This window comes from Phocoena sinus, chromosome 5, assembly GCF_008692025.1.
Source record: "Phocoena sinus isolate mPhoSin1 chromosome 5, mPhoSin1.pri, whole genome shotgun sequence".
NCBI lineage: Eukaryota > Metazoa > Chordata > Mammalia > Artiodactyla > Phocoenidae > Phocoena > Phocoena sinus.
In genome coordinates, this window is record NC_045767.1 from 116976445 (window position 1) to 116991863 (window position 15419).

General features: G+C 37.8%; 1 protein-coding gene across 3 annotated transcripts in view; it reads left to right on the plus strand.

Moving 5' to 3' along the window:
- Positions 1-15419, plus strand: part of INPP4B (inositol polyphosphate-4-phosphatase type II B) — a 323827-nt gene that overhangs the window by 48183 nt on the left and 260225 nt on the right. The gene's annotated exons all lie outside the window — the stretch shown is intronic.

Sequence of the window (15419 nt, forward strand, 5' to 3'; positions counted from 1 at the left end):
GTTCTAGGTTAATCAGTACTCTATTTGATTGCATCTTCACTATTGACATTAGTAGAACTCACCTCTTCCTAAGGCCTTTTTTTTATATTCACTCTTGTGAGATTTAATTTTCTAGGATACTAGGAGTAATAATGTTACTACTGATTTTTAAGAGCTTTCCGTGAGCCAGATCCTGGGAGCATGTGTTGAAAACAGAATTGCGTTTAATGCTCACAGCTACTCTGGGAGGTTCTATCATTTGTATTTTACATGTAAGGAATCTGAGGATTAGAAAAGTGTATGGCAAATTATCACAAATTTAGCAAATTCAAATGATACATATTTATTAGCTTACAGTCTGATAAGAAAGTGTTGTATGTAAAGTAATATAATCACAGGATGACATCTTATCACCTCTGCCACGTAATATAACAATCTTTTTTTTTTTTTTTTTTATAACAATCTTAACAGTGACATTCTATCACCTTTGCCATAGTCTAGATTAAAAGCAAGTCACAGATCTTGTCTCCTCTCAAGGTAAGGGGATTATAAAGGACAGGAACACCAGGGAGCTGGGATCATGAGAGACACCCTGAGGTCTGTCTGCCACATTAAGTAAATTAACCAGGGTCACACAGCTACTGGGATTCAGAGCTAGATGTTATTGACTTAAATGTCCATGCATTACTACCATATTTTCCCATCTACATAGGATCCAAAAGAAATAAAACACGACTGTATAAGATTATTGTCTGCATATACTTCGATTACTTGCATAAAGTATAACTTAAGTGATGTAATTTCTACATTTGGGGACATTCTTAAGCCTGATCTACTCCTTAAAATAAAATATGTGTATGTTTTATCACATCTGTTTAGAAATAATAAATGTAGTGTTGAATTAGGTACCAAATAGCATTGACTTAAAGAGAGCAATTGTTGCTTTCAAAAAGTAATCGGTGAGGTCAAGGGAGAGATGAAAGTGTCTTTTCCAGTCAAATAAGTGTATTTACATATTCACTAGTAAGCACAGTAGAACCTGTAGAGTGTTTTTCTGTTTAAAAAGTGTAACTTAAATTTTATCATCAGAAGCTCCAGTAAAATAGTGTCAAATGCATTATGAACTGCACTTTAATTTCCTGGAGTGGGAGGTTGTGACTGTGAATTTTTAGCTGTCTTGGTATTTTTTAGGACTGGAGATGAGAAAACAAAAGAGCTGCCGTTCTTTTTTCCTCTCCAGGTGGTATTTAAAGACCTATTAGAAAAAATTCTTCCATGATTTGACACCTGCTTTAGGGAGCCTTCAGATCACTTCCTGTTTAGTCGCACTGATGGCTAACAGACGGGAAGCATAGAGCCCAAGGCCCCTCTGCACTGGCAGGATAGAGAGAAGGACCCCACATGGGGCCGTGGTTTTAAGGAAGGGGAAGATTCTTACTCATATAGTGGCTCCCTCTCCTATCCACTGTTGCCTCTGCTACCTACTACAGCATCTAGGAAGTTGGGAAATAAGGGATACTCAAACTAAGCCTTCCTGTCTTTTTCCAGTGGAATTTAGACTGCCTTCCCTATAGGTGAACAGGTAGGAAAAGGCCCCCCTCTGCTCCTCTCTTTACCAGATACTACACCTTGTGTATTTCCAGTTAAGAAAATCTCTCCTCTGTTTGATGTGCTTTTTGTGGTATTAAATATACCCTAGTTTGAGAGACTTTCATTTCTTTTCTTAAAAGTTTTTATTGAAGTACTTACTATTGATTTACAGTGTTGTGTTAGTTTCTGCTGTACAGCAAAGTGAATCAGTTATACATAGACATATTTCCACTCTTTTTTAGATTCTTTTCCCATATAGGTCATTACAGAGTATTGAGTAGAGTTCCCTATGCTATACAGTAGGTCCTTATTCGTTATCTATTTTCTATATAGTAGTGTGTATATGGAGAGACTTTCATTTCTAAAGTACGTAAATAATAAGGCTTTTCCTTAAGAAGACAGCCTTGTAGCTGAGAAATAAAAATCTTTCTTTGTAGCATCCTGAAGTATTTATTCATGTAGCTAATTATAATTTCTTTTTTCCAGTTTAATAATTGCTTTTTTGTTTTGCATGAACCACGAATAAGAGGAGACATTTTTGTTATTTAATATTATATCAAAGCATGAGAAAATAAGAAATCTGTGCAATGGGGAATAGATAAATAAGCCTCAGTGGAACTGCCTTTTTTCTTTAGGGAAAGAGAAAAAAACAGTAAGAAAAAAAAAAACAAACTCTGAATGAAGTTCAAAGCCAGGATGTATGGGGGTCACTTGAAGCATAATTCACTTCCCTTCACTAAATAATGTCCCCTTTCAGTTTCAAGATGTGGAGGTGAGAATGAATGAGGTAAGCAAGAGGGTGTAAAGAATTGTGTGAGGGAAGTGCTTTTCACCAAACCCCTGAATGCTATCCAGCTAGCAGATAATGACTGGGGTCTACAACCTAGTCCTGTTAAAAAAAAACCCATCCTTCCAAGGGGGAGAATAATTGTTGTTCTTCATTATTTGTTATATTCCCAAGGCCCAACATAATTTTTGTGTTCCTTGAGTCTTCCGTTAGCTCCATAGAAAAGAGTACTCAAAAAAAAAGAAAGAAAGAAAGAAAGAAAGAAAAGAGTATTTGTGCTTCTATGTGCTTTAGACAGGAGCCCAGGAAAGCAGCACTTACAGGACTATACCTTAATGCTTTGTTTTGCTTCTCTTTTTGCACGCGAGCATGACTCTTAAGTCTCTATCAGTCATAGTCCCAATAGGAAACACATGGCGCTCGCAAATTAGGATAATTCCAGGAGGGTTTATTTACAGAAAGACTATTTGCAAAGTGGAACCACAAAGAGTAGTGCAGTAAACTGGTTTAATAATGGTAGAGCAGTTATCATTCCTAGGCCTGAAAGAAACAAGGCGGGGAACAGTTTCCAAAAAATAGAGAGACTTGAGTAAAGAAGGTCATGTCGACTGGAAGAAAATTGTACAACCTAAAAGTTGAGAATTATGTTTTATTCGGTGGACATTCTGAGGACTTCAAGCCCAGGACACAGCATCTCAGATACCTCTGAGAGACTGTTCCAAAGAGGCAAGGGGGGAGCCGGGATATATGGGAGCTTTTGCAACAAAGACCAGGAGTTGGAATCAAAAGCTTAGTGTTAATTAAAGAAAAACAGGTAGCCCAAGTTAAGGAATTTAACCTTTTCTATGTAAGGGAAGATGCAAGAGTCTGGGCTTACTGAAATCATTCCTTGGGTATGCACCTCACTGTCTGGGGCCAGCATCTTGCTTTTCCCCATCCTGAATCCCCTCAGGGTGCACAGTCGGGGGTGGCTGCTTTGGTGGAGGGCTTAGCAGTGGCAGTCCTGCAACCCATTTGTCTCCATCCTGAGTTTCCTCGGGGGTCACCCTCCAGGCAGCTGTAATGGGATGGCTTGATGGCTGCAACAGCCTTTGTTTATGGATATGGTAGGCAGTGTTTTTCATTCACAGCCAGTTTGGTCAAGGGGCACAGCCACCAGAAGCTACCTCACAGGAAGGAAACCGAGGTCATTTCCTAACCTCCCTTTCCCCCTCTGGGCCCTCCAGCCTGCCGCTGGGGTCCCCACCATGAGAACCCAGCTAAAAGCCAGAGGACAAGGAAGTCCCTTCATGTCTTCCACAGAGCTCAGCCCCCAGGGGCAGATGACCAAGGCGGGAAAGGGTGGAGGAACAAATAGGATCTGGCACATTTGACACAAATTCCAGCATATGGAAACTAGGATCTTGAAATGCAAGGTTTTTTTTTTTTTTTTAATGGCTTGTGATAATCAGAATAACTTAATAGCAAATACTTAGTACTTATGAGGCATTAAGGCTTTGAGAGCCTTACTCTTTTGAATTTGAAAAGCAGGAAAAATAACAACTCACTCATTAGTAGGGCCTATGTCAAGGCAAAGGAGCAGATTTCTATATGCAGGGCAGTTATTTTCTTGCAAAATTGCCTTTAATTATAAACTCCTCGGACAACTGGATGGCTAGTCTGTCATGTGGCACTTAATCAACTGGATTTTTTAAATTAGAGTGTTTGTTATATATAGGTCAGTATCTAGGTGTTGGGCTCTATGGCAGGGAAGGTTTCAGACACATATGGAGAGTCCTGAAAACATATGCAAAGTGACACATAGGCAACTTTAGGATGACATAGTTGAAAGCAGGTACGTAAGTGCTGACACATTGCTTCCAGAATGCAAAATTGGAGATAATGCTATTAGATACATCCTTGAGATGTCTTTTAGACGTGTATGGTTATATATTCCTTTTTCCTCACCTTGTCATAATGCTTTCAAATATGAACATTTAAAAGAGTCAGGTGGAACAGATACCATGAAAAGACAAGTTATAGAGGGGAGGAAACATTTGCAACACTTATAAATTACAAAGGATTAAGATCTATTGTATATATAAAATCTATAAAGGACACCTACAAATCAATAAAAATAAGGCAAATAATTATAATTATAGGGGAAAAAGGCAAAAGATTTGGACCAGCACTTCACCAAAGAGAAAATTCCAATGACCAATAAACATTTGGGATTCAGCCTCATTAAACAGAGAAATGTTAATTAAAACTATGATGAGATATAATTACGTATCAGCTGTTGGCCAAAAATTTAAAGATCGAATCATTTCAAGTATCGATAAAGATGTGAGATTTTCATACAGTTGGAGGTAAATGCTATAACCATTTTGAAACACAATTTAGCATTCTAGTTCAGTGAAAGATGTGATCTCAAAAGACCCAGCAATTCTCCGGAGTAATTATCCTAGAAAGTGATTTGCAGGTGTGTTCCAGAATACATGTGAAGAATTTCACAGCAGCAGTTCATCCCAGCCAATACCTGGAAATAATCCAAATATTCATCAAGAATAATAGGGGTAAATAAATTGTGGTATAGTCATACAATAAATTGCTATCTGGCAACGAAAATAAATGAACCTTAGCTATATGCAACAATTTGGATAAATCACAAAAAAATGGTTGAGTAAACAAAGTAACACAAAGGGATTTGTAAAGTATTTATGTATTTTATATTAAGTGAAAATGTAGGTAAAAAGAAAGCCCACATATTTTGGTTTAGGCATGCATTCTTTAGTGGTAATACTCTTAAGGAAGAAAAAGGAAATCATTACAAAAGGACAATGGTTATCTTTGGTGGAAAAGGTAGGGGTTTGTATTGAGGAAGAGGCTCAAAAAGGAGGTTTTCTACTGGCTAAGTTGCATTTCTTCCACAGGTGGTGGTTACACTGGTGTTAATCTGTACATATTAAACTATACACATAAGATTATGCAGTTTTCTTTCTGCTAAGAATAGACAAAGGACTTTTAAAAAGTCAATTGACTCTCCATTCTCCATGTTCTACAGTTTGATAATTGATCCTGCCTGTCTCTCAAGGGTATTTAAATGCCCTATTTATTTATTTATTTATTTAGCATCTTTATTGAAGTATAATTGCTTTACGATGTTGTGTTAGTTTCTGCTGTATAACAAAGTGAATCAGCTATATGTATACATACATCCCCATATCTCCTCCCTCTTGGGTCTCCCTCCCACCCTCCCTATCCCACCCCTCTATGTGGTCACAAAGCGCTGAGCCCTGATCTCCCTGAAGGTGCTGTTTTTAAATTTCAGATTGCATTTTAGTGGCTGAGAAGTTAACATGACTAACATAACATAAAATGTGAATATATAGTAAATGTCCATTAGATTTGCATATTTCTTCACTTCTGGCATATGAAAGCAAAGCCGTTTTTAAGGTATAAGTGAGAAACCTGGTGTCACGAGGAAGAAAATCAGTGCTGCTGTTAACGGTTGAATTCTAAAGAGTAAGATAGATGAGGTGAGGAGTTAACACAAGGTATTTTGGACTAAAAAAAATGAACAGGACCAGAGCTGAAGCTGGAGAAGAGAAGCATCCTGTACCCAAGCAAACATTAGGAACCAGTTCACTAGAATTTTTTGTTTTTGCTGCTGAAGGGTTTAATCTGAGTTACTATTAATAAAGAAAATGGGAGAAGGGAAGAAGCTCCCATGGAAATGGTCGGATGCCTTTCTTTTTATAACACCCCCAGCTGCTTTGGGAATTCTTGGATCCTTAGAGAGACTTTTTTTTTTCCTGCATTTTTTCCCAGGAAGCAGCAGACAGAGCATTAATCAGAGTTAATGCCTGAGTTACAGGCATCATCCTTTGGGAGGTCTTCGGAGGCCAAACTTCTAGTGGGATTTCAGGGGAGCGGTTGCCGTAGGTGTGGTTGCTCCCTAGAGAATTTATCCATTGTGTATTTAAATGCAGCTCACCAACTGCCTCAATGCAGTATGCATTCAAAAACAGAACAAAACCAAACAAAAAACAGTGAATTTAGTACCTGTAATAGCCACAAGATCATGTAGTTATGCTGTGGAATTTTAGAGTGTATATGTACAAATCCTTTTCTCTTATATATGAGAACTTTATTGTAATGTAACATCATATATCTTTATATATTTTAACTAAATGTACTATTATTTTCCAGCCTTCTTGATTTCCACAAAAACATTTGAAAACTAAAAGATGGAGAGGAAAGATTTGGTCATTTAACAACCTCTCCTCCATTTTGAAAGAATGCATTCTTTCGGTCTTGGTTTGTCCAACCTTAATGTACTCAGGGATCACCTGAGGACCTTGTGAAATGCAGATTCTAATTTACAGTCCGGGGCAGGACCTAAGATTCTGCATTTCTAACAAGCTCCTAAAGGATCCCAATGCTGCTGATCCAACAGCCTGGCTTTGTGCAGCAGGAACACAGGGAACAAAGGTGTGGCCCCAGCTGATCCAATCAGACAGGATGCTCAGGAGGCACCCGAGATGGTCCCTATAATCTGTCTCCGTGTTTCAAAGTTTTCACTGTGACTACTTGTCTGTGATTTTATACGTTTTTTAAGGAAAAATGAAACATTGGGCCTAGGCCTCATTTTGTTGAGCTAATTGTGAAACGAGGGAGATGTTGATCAAAGGGGACCCACTTCCACTTCTAAGATGAAGTTCTGGGGATGTAATGCACAGCGTGGTGACTATAATTAACACTACCCTCTCGCATACTTGAAAGTTGCTAAGAGTTGATCTTAAGTGCTCTCACCACACTCAAAAAAGGTAACCAAAATGAGGTGATGGATGTGTTAATTAGCCCCGAGTGCAGTAATCATTTCACAATATATATCAAATCATCACATTGTATACTTTAAATATGTATAATTTTTATTGGCCAATTATACCTCAGTAAAGCTGGAAAAATTAAATTTTTTTTTATTTTGCAAAATACTTTTTCAAGTTGCTGGATTAAATTATTTTTAATGTCTTTTCTAACCCCAAGACCCCTTAGCTCATAAATGATAGAACACTCTGAAGTGGGTTTTTATGATGACAAATCTGATCTGCCGTATTCTATTTCTTAAATTTCCTCACTGTAAATGTTCTTCTTTTTCTCCTTTAATAAGGTTTCCTATTCATTTCTCAAGGACGTTGAGAAATATTTCTCTTTTGCTTTAAGAATAGCATTTAATACTCTTCTGTTCCGAGCTCTTTTTATGAATATTGATATCCCTATGAAGGCTACTAATCTATTACTACAAAACCTGTACTAAGTGTCCAGCCATATTTACCTGCCTGTTTATTTTAAAGAAAGTGAAAAAAAGCCAAAAACAAAGTCTCATGGTGCTGTAAATGTCTTTTTTTTTAAATATAAAATTGTCTGTAGTCCCTGAAACACGATAATATAAGTACAAACTGTCATATTGTATACCTTGGTTTGGAATAAGCTGTGAAATAAAACTTGTACAAGACAGCTATTCTAAAATTTAGATTTTCTTAAGGAAGCAAAATTATTGGGAGGGTTAATTCCCTTAAAGAAATTTTTGTTTGCTTAATTGAAACAACTGTTAAAAATTCCTTAACGGAAGATTTTCCTAAGAGTTTAGACTCAAATAAAAGTCCTAGATATGAATAAGCCTGTTTATGGACTAGGACACATACTGACAACCTTAGGGTTTTTTCCCAACTTTGTGGTACATTTCAGTAAAAATACTTTCCTAAATGCTAATACATAACATGGTCTGTGGCCTGTAAAGTTTACAATCAGAGGTTCTAAAGATAGAGAACATTTTGTAGCATCCCAATACTAGCTACCAGGGCACTTAAAACTGACCCTGGAGCCCAGATATGTCATGAGACCAATTCTGGTCAGCCAGATTCTTTGTGCGTTTCCGCATCTTTCCCATGGCCAAAGTTTCCATTGATTTTAAAAGAATTTCTCAGCAGCTACTGGGAATCTGATTGAATAGATAGAATTGGTCACCTCTTAGCCAGATATTTGCATTCCCCTGAGTTTAAACTTGATTAAAATCATTGGTTTCTCAGACATAGAAAACAAATTTATGGTTACCAAAGGAGAAAGGAGGGGGAGGGACAAATTAGGAGGTTGGGATTAACAGATACACACTACTACATAAAAAATATGAAACAACAAGGACCTACGGTATCACGCAGGGAACTATACTCAGTATTTTGTAATAACCTAGAAGAAAATAATCTGAAAACATATATATATATATATATATATAGAGAGAGAGAGAGAGAGAGAGAGAGAGGGAACTGAATCACTGTGCTGTACACCTGAAACTAACACGACATTGTAAATCAACTATACTTCAATTAAAGAAAAAGAAAAAAAATTGTTGGCTTCTGAGATACGGTTTTATTCCCTGTGATATGAGACTAAGGATGATTTTACTTTCAAATTATTCATGGTAATATAGTGGTTATTACACTCAGTTCTTCCTGGAATAGACGCCCGAGCTGGCTGTAGTCAGGCTCACGGCACACTGAGATCTCAGTTGACCTGGGTCCCAAGCACCTCTGCTGTGCCGACTTCTCTGCCATGACCCCACGGAGGGGTGCCGGAGCCTGCTTCCGTCAGCCGCAGAGAGCTGATCGTCCACACCTCTTCCCACCTACACGATCAGTTATCCTGAGTGGTAGCTTGTAGCGGGCCAGGGTGAGAGTATTTTCACCACCGAAATTGGCACCCTCTATAAGTCGTAGCTTCTCCCATCCCCAGCCTCTGAGAACCAGCTGTTAGACCTTCAGTGGCACCCCGCTGCTCTTAAAGGCAGAATGCTATCCAGTATGACTAAAGTACCTGAATTTCCTTACCTGTGGTCTCATCCAGTGCCAAGAAGGAGCACCCTTATCTGAGAATGTTTGCAAGTTTCTTCCTGACAGCATCAAAGGAAAATTCACTTTAAGAAGTAGGAAAGGTGAAAGCACAACTTCTGATAAAAAGAATTTATGAAAATGCCCCTTGTTGTCCCTGTGAGTGGACTTATCTTAGTGCTGTTAGTTTTAAACGGTTCTCTCTTAAGTGCCTGAACTCATTAGCTCCAATTAGCCTGCCTCTCTACGCGCTGAGGCAGCAAGAATAGCAAGTGTAAACTCATCTTAAGCACAAACATGCATTGTAAGTGGCGGAAACACTCCAACTGTTTAAGAGTTTTCAGAGTTAAGATTCTAGGTTTTAAATGTCTCCTTGAGACAGTAAATTCCTTAGACGTCTGAGAAGATATATTTTAAAAGCTCTGAATGGTTTGAAGGGATAGGAATACTTTGGCCTTTGTTGAATAGTTATAGTTTTAATCAAATTGCTTTACTGAATGCAAGTATGCATGCATACGGATGTGTGTGTCTTTGGTTAAGACAGAAAAACTTTGATTAGAAAATGAAAGAGCCATCTCACAGGCAGCTCCAGTGCAGATGAAGAATGTTCCACAGCTTTAACTTAAAAAATCCAGAGTTGGATTTCCAAGGTATATATATATATTTTTTTACTTTATATTAAAGTATAGTTGATTTACAATGTTGTGTTAGTTTCAGGTGTTCAGCAAAGTGATTCAGTTATACAGGTACATATATCTATTCTTTTTCAGATTTTTTTCCCATTTAGGTTATTACAAAATATTGAGTAGAGTTCCCTGTGCTATACAGTAGGCCCTTGTTAATTATCTGTTTTATATATAGTAGTGTGTATATGTTAATCCTAAACTCCTCCAAGGTGTATTTTAAGTCAGGCCCTATGATGTGCAAAATCATGCGTATGTGGAAAGATGCTTTTCAGAAGTCCTGTTAATAGGTATCTTGTGCTGGAAAGAAGGGGTTTGGTTTCAAAATTAAAGGTGCTGTTCTTCCCTTTTGTGATCTTCTGTCCATCCATCATTATTTGCTGTTCATGGGTCTTTGAATCATTGCTTGCTGATATGGTTCAGATGCAAAGATGAAACAATGAAGATATTCTCTAAATTCTACTGTCACAGGTACCTGCCAGAAGCCTGAATCCATTAATAAACAATCCTATTCATAGGGGTTTCTTTAGTAATTATAATTCTGTTATCACTCAGTTTGTTTATAATTTTTTTTCAGGGAATTGAGGTCCTTTGCGCTTTTAAAGTAGCATGATTCTGAAGATGCTTCTATTTCAAGAGCTGTGCTGCTCTTTAATATCCATATGTAAATAGGATGTAAATAGTACATTTATTATTTAGCTCTAAGTGTATTTCAATAATTATTCATCCACAAATATTCTTATGATAGTTGAGCATTATTATCCTCAGAGATTAATGTAATTACACATACAGGAAATTTATATACTAACTTTATTTCTCTGTCAGTATCAAAGTGCTTTCTGTAAATATTCAGAAATGAATTAAATGACTCAAGGCAGCCTAATGATTATCCTTCTAAAGCCTAAATACCTAGCTTGAGCCTGACACTAGAAAAGTAAAGTGGTGGTAATAAAACTCTGATTTGCAAATGACTCCTAATTGTCCACCCTTTCCACTCTTGACCTTCTGCAGTCTGTCCTCCATATAGAATCAGAGTAGTATTTTTAAAGCATGAAAAAGATCACATCACTTCTTGGCTCAAACCCCTGATTGAGCTTCCTATTGTAATTAGAATGAGGACTCTACTCTCCCGGAGCCCTCCCTTTCTTTGAATCTACCTCCCTCTTCTTTCTTCCTCCTTCAGCTACTTTTTTCAGACACTGTGACCTCAGGGCCTTTACACTTGATGTTGCTTTGGCCTGCAACACTGTTCCCCCTTATTTTCCTCTGAACTGGCTTCTCTACTTTAGCAGGTCTTAATCAAAGTCATCTGCTCAGAGAAATTCACCCTCACCATTATATGTAAAATACCCCCTTCCAATTAACATTTTATACCATTACCTTATTTTACTTCCATGCATAGTTACTAATTTACCCATTTTGATATTTTCCATCTCTTCTTGTTGCTAGAATGTAAGTCTATGAAGTGATTATTCCTTGTTCACAACCATGTCCCTCATACTTAGAATGACAGAAGATCAATATAGGCAAAGGCATCAGGGAGATGGGAGAAACGCAAATTAAAGGAACCATAGGGATTCAGATCGGCTGGATTAGTGGGTTCCTGTAGTAAATATCACATCCATCTCTTAAAGAGATTCTACAGCAAAAATCTTGTTAACAATGGTAAGATTGTGAAATAGACAATGTGAAACACAAAGTCTCAGATGTTGAGGAAGAAGCAGTATTTCTCAAACCTTTGGTCTCAGGGTTCTTTTACATTCTTAAATGCTATCTCAAATCCCAAAGGGCTTCTGTTTATGTAGGTTTTAATGACCATGGATGTTTACATTAGAAATGAAACTCAGAAAATTTAAAAATATTTATTAATTCACTTACAATAGCAAATAATAAACCCATTATATGTTAACATACATACTACATGCTTTTGAAAATAAATTGTATTTTGGAAAACTAAAAATAATATACTGAGGGAGTGGCATTGTTTTACATGTGTGTAAGTCTCTTGACTGTGTGATTAATAGGGGAGAACTGCATTGTCATGCCTCAGTCTGTAGGCAAATCACAATTCTTGTAGCATCTGGAGAACTCAACTGTACATCTGTGAAAGAATGAGAGTAAAAAGTAAAATACTGTCTTAGAATTATTATGAAAATGGTGTTGACCTTGCAGATCCCCTGACTGGACCCCATTAGAGAACTGCTGATCTGGGGTTTGAGTAAGACCTAAACTAGAGGCGTTTCGTGTCCCAGCTGCTACTCACATGTCACAGGATTCAGTATGCACCTGGTCTGTTAAAGTACGAGGTGCCCTCAACTTGATGAGATCGTGTCCCCAATTTTGGAAATCAATCTTCAGAAACGTTAAATACATTTTTCTATACAGGCAGTGTTCTTCATCAGTATTACCTTCCTAGGAAGAGCTCACAGCATTCAGTTTGACACCTTTGCTCTTTTAAGACAACCCTGAGTGCGTCCTGCAGTAGACCCTGGCCACTGCATGATAACGTTTCTTTGAGAAGAGCCATCCTTGGTTCCTGTTTGAGATGCCACAGTCACATTTCCCCCTGCGGGGAAACTGCGAACTTTGTTTCAATTTGCCCAGATTGTCTTCAGTCCACTGTAGTAGAAGTGTAATATCCTTTCAGCCCGAGCTGCAGGCAACGCGACAACGGAAGTGTTGAAAGTATTGGTTTGGGAATACAGAAGATTCTGGTCGAGACGTTGGCTTTTTGACATACTAGCCACGTAACCTGGGAAGAAAGTTACTTATCTTGACGTTTTGTTTTCAGGCAGGTTGAAAGGTACCGAAAGTGTGAGCCTCAGTTTTCTCATTAGGTTGCTTTGAAGAGTAAATGAGAAGAGAGAGCAGCGAAAACTCTGAGTGATTAGAAACGGGTTATTTAAAGGAGTGTAAATAATGCCTCAGAATTTTTAAAGCTTCTCCAGGTGGTTCTCAAGTGCAGCCAGTGCCCAGACCCAATGATGGAATAAATTATTAGATACTTTGGTGGAATTCCATAGAGAAAGAAACTAGGGTGATGATAGATGGAGCTGCTGAATTGTCCCAGTTTTGCCTGAAGATGAACACAGCACTTCATCGGATAGCTACATCAGAAGCCTTCCCTCTGTGCCGGTATACACCATTATATTCCAATTTGTCAAAAAATATGCTTTGTGGGTTGATTATATAAATCAATTGATCTTTACCCAGGGCTCGGTGATCTTCTTTTTTTTTTTTTTTTTTTTTTTTTTTTTGTGATCTTCTTTTGACTGGGGTTACAAAAGCCTGGGTTGTAAATGATCTCTTAAAATACTAAGTGATATCGCAATAATTTTGTTTTAAAGCTACCTAGAAATTATTTAGCCTTACAGTGCTGGGACTAATGACTTTCACTGAGCAACAGAGTAATAGACACGTGCTTGTGTAGATATTACTGTTCTCTGTCTAAAGGCTAGTTCATTAACTCATGACTGTGGTCTTAGTTGGAGGCTGTTAATACCTTAAGAATGGTGTTTTTGAGTCTGGCAAGGTGATAAACTGTGTCTGTTTCTATTCCCTGAGGCCAATAGATTTTTGGTTTTTAAAACTCATTAAGCAGCCCTAGGGAAGACAATTAAAGTCACCACCAGTGTGGGCTCAGAAAGGCACACCACCATGGAAGGGGTGCAGACTTTGAAAGCAGACCATTTCGTGTCTGATCTGTAACTTGCTACTGAAGTGAGCAAATTACTCCAGTTTTCTGAAACTGACTTCTCTCATCTGTAAAATGGGCCAAACAAGAACAATACAACACAGAACTATAGGAATTGAGTGAGATAATACAAGTAAAAAAATTAACGCATGTACCTCTGAAATAATTAACCCATAGGCGAAGGAAGTATAGTTATTTCCTTTGATTCCATTATCCTTATTTATCAATTATAAGTTTGTATTATTTCTTTCTAGGGTAGCACATATTCAACACAGGTCTAGTGCTGGGATCAAGAGATCAGTTCCCATTGACTCTCTTTCCATTTTTCAGAATGATGGTACAGTTATTTTTGTATATTGGAGCTGTGGAGAAATAGAGGAAGAGGAATGAAAGCAGTAATGGAGGTTTAACCTGACCAAAAATCTATTAATATGGATACATGATATTTGAGTCGAATGCTCTGTGTATTGAAATGTTAATAATATTCTCATGTGAGGCTTTGGAAGTCAGCAGGAATAGAATTCTCAACTTACAATGAGCAGCTGTTTAGCAAATTATTAGTTAATGTCTTCAGTGCCTCTAAAACACATTTTTAGATTCTGTTTCTGCAGTGCAGAGAGGTCCTTTATTCTTTACCTCAGTTTTAAAAATAGCTAAATATCTATTAACACTGAAAAAAATTTTTGGTTTTAACTTGTACAGCTCTTTGGAGGTTTGTCCTATTTGTTTTAGGTAAGTGCCCAGGACAAGACTTGACTCTGAGATGCAGTGTAAGATACCTGATGGGGTCTGACCAGTGCTGCCTTTCCCAGGCTAGTGTCCCTTTCAGGAGGCTCCAGAGGTAAAGAGTATGAAAGACAGAAGAGTTTATGCTCAGAACAGAGGTAGAGAAACCTCTTTGACTTCATGAAAACTAGACCTTAGTTTTAGCATCTCTTATTTTCGGTCGAGCCTGTATCTTTCAGTGACTCTCTTGGAAAGGGAAATGGAATAAAATGTGGGTAATGGCAGGGATACCCAGAGTTATGTGACTCTGGAGCCACATTTGCTGTCACCATTAACTTAAAGAACCACATGACACCTATATGACTGGTAGAATTTAGCATAATGGTGCATTCATATAGTGAAATTAGTAGTCTTAAAGGGCCACCAATTAAACATAAAGGGACCGATGTGACCAGAGGGCTGTGGTGTGACCATCATTGCCTTAGAGAAATGGAAAACTCCTACGATTACATCCAAACTAAGAGTGCTTACACTTTTCTTAATGTGGTCTCACTTGGCTTGGGAATCTCTAGAATGTTCTTGTGTATATCATTCGCATAATATGTTTTGACATGTGAAAGGTGATCACGTTTACCTGGTAAAGATCAAGATAGCACATCACACTCAATAATTATTGGATTATTTTTAGTTAGTGCTCAGGCTTCAGGGTTAACTCTACTTTTATGAAGAGAACTACCTGTAGTTATCCATTTGTAACTGGTGTATCGAAGACTTAACAGACAGCCCAACATGTAATGACACCTTTTGCCCTCTCCGATCTTATTTAGCTACTACATTCTGTTGAGTATCATTGTTCACCTCTTAATCACGTTTGGAAGATCCCTTAGCTTCGCGATAACTTTCAGATATTACAAAGGTTAGTTTGGGTAGGATGTGGCAGTTGAAACAAGCAATGCTCCCTCTGACACCACCTAGAAACAAGCCGAACGTGTTATAAAAATCACGTTTGAAAACTTCATCAAGCTGTGACAGTAATATCAACATGCGAAACTAAAATTCCAGAGAAAGGAGGACGTTTCAGAGTGGAGCTATCA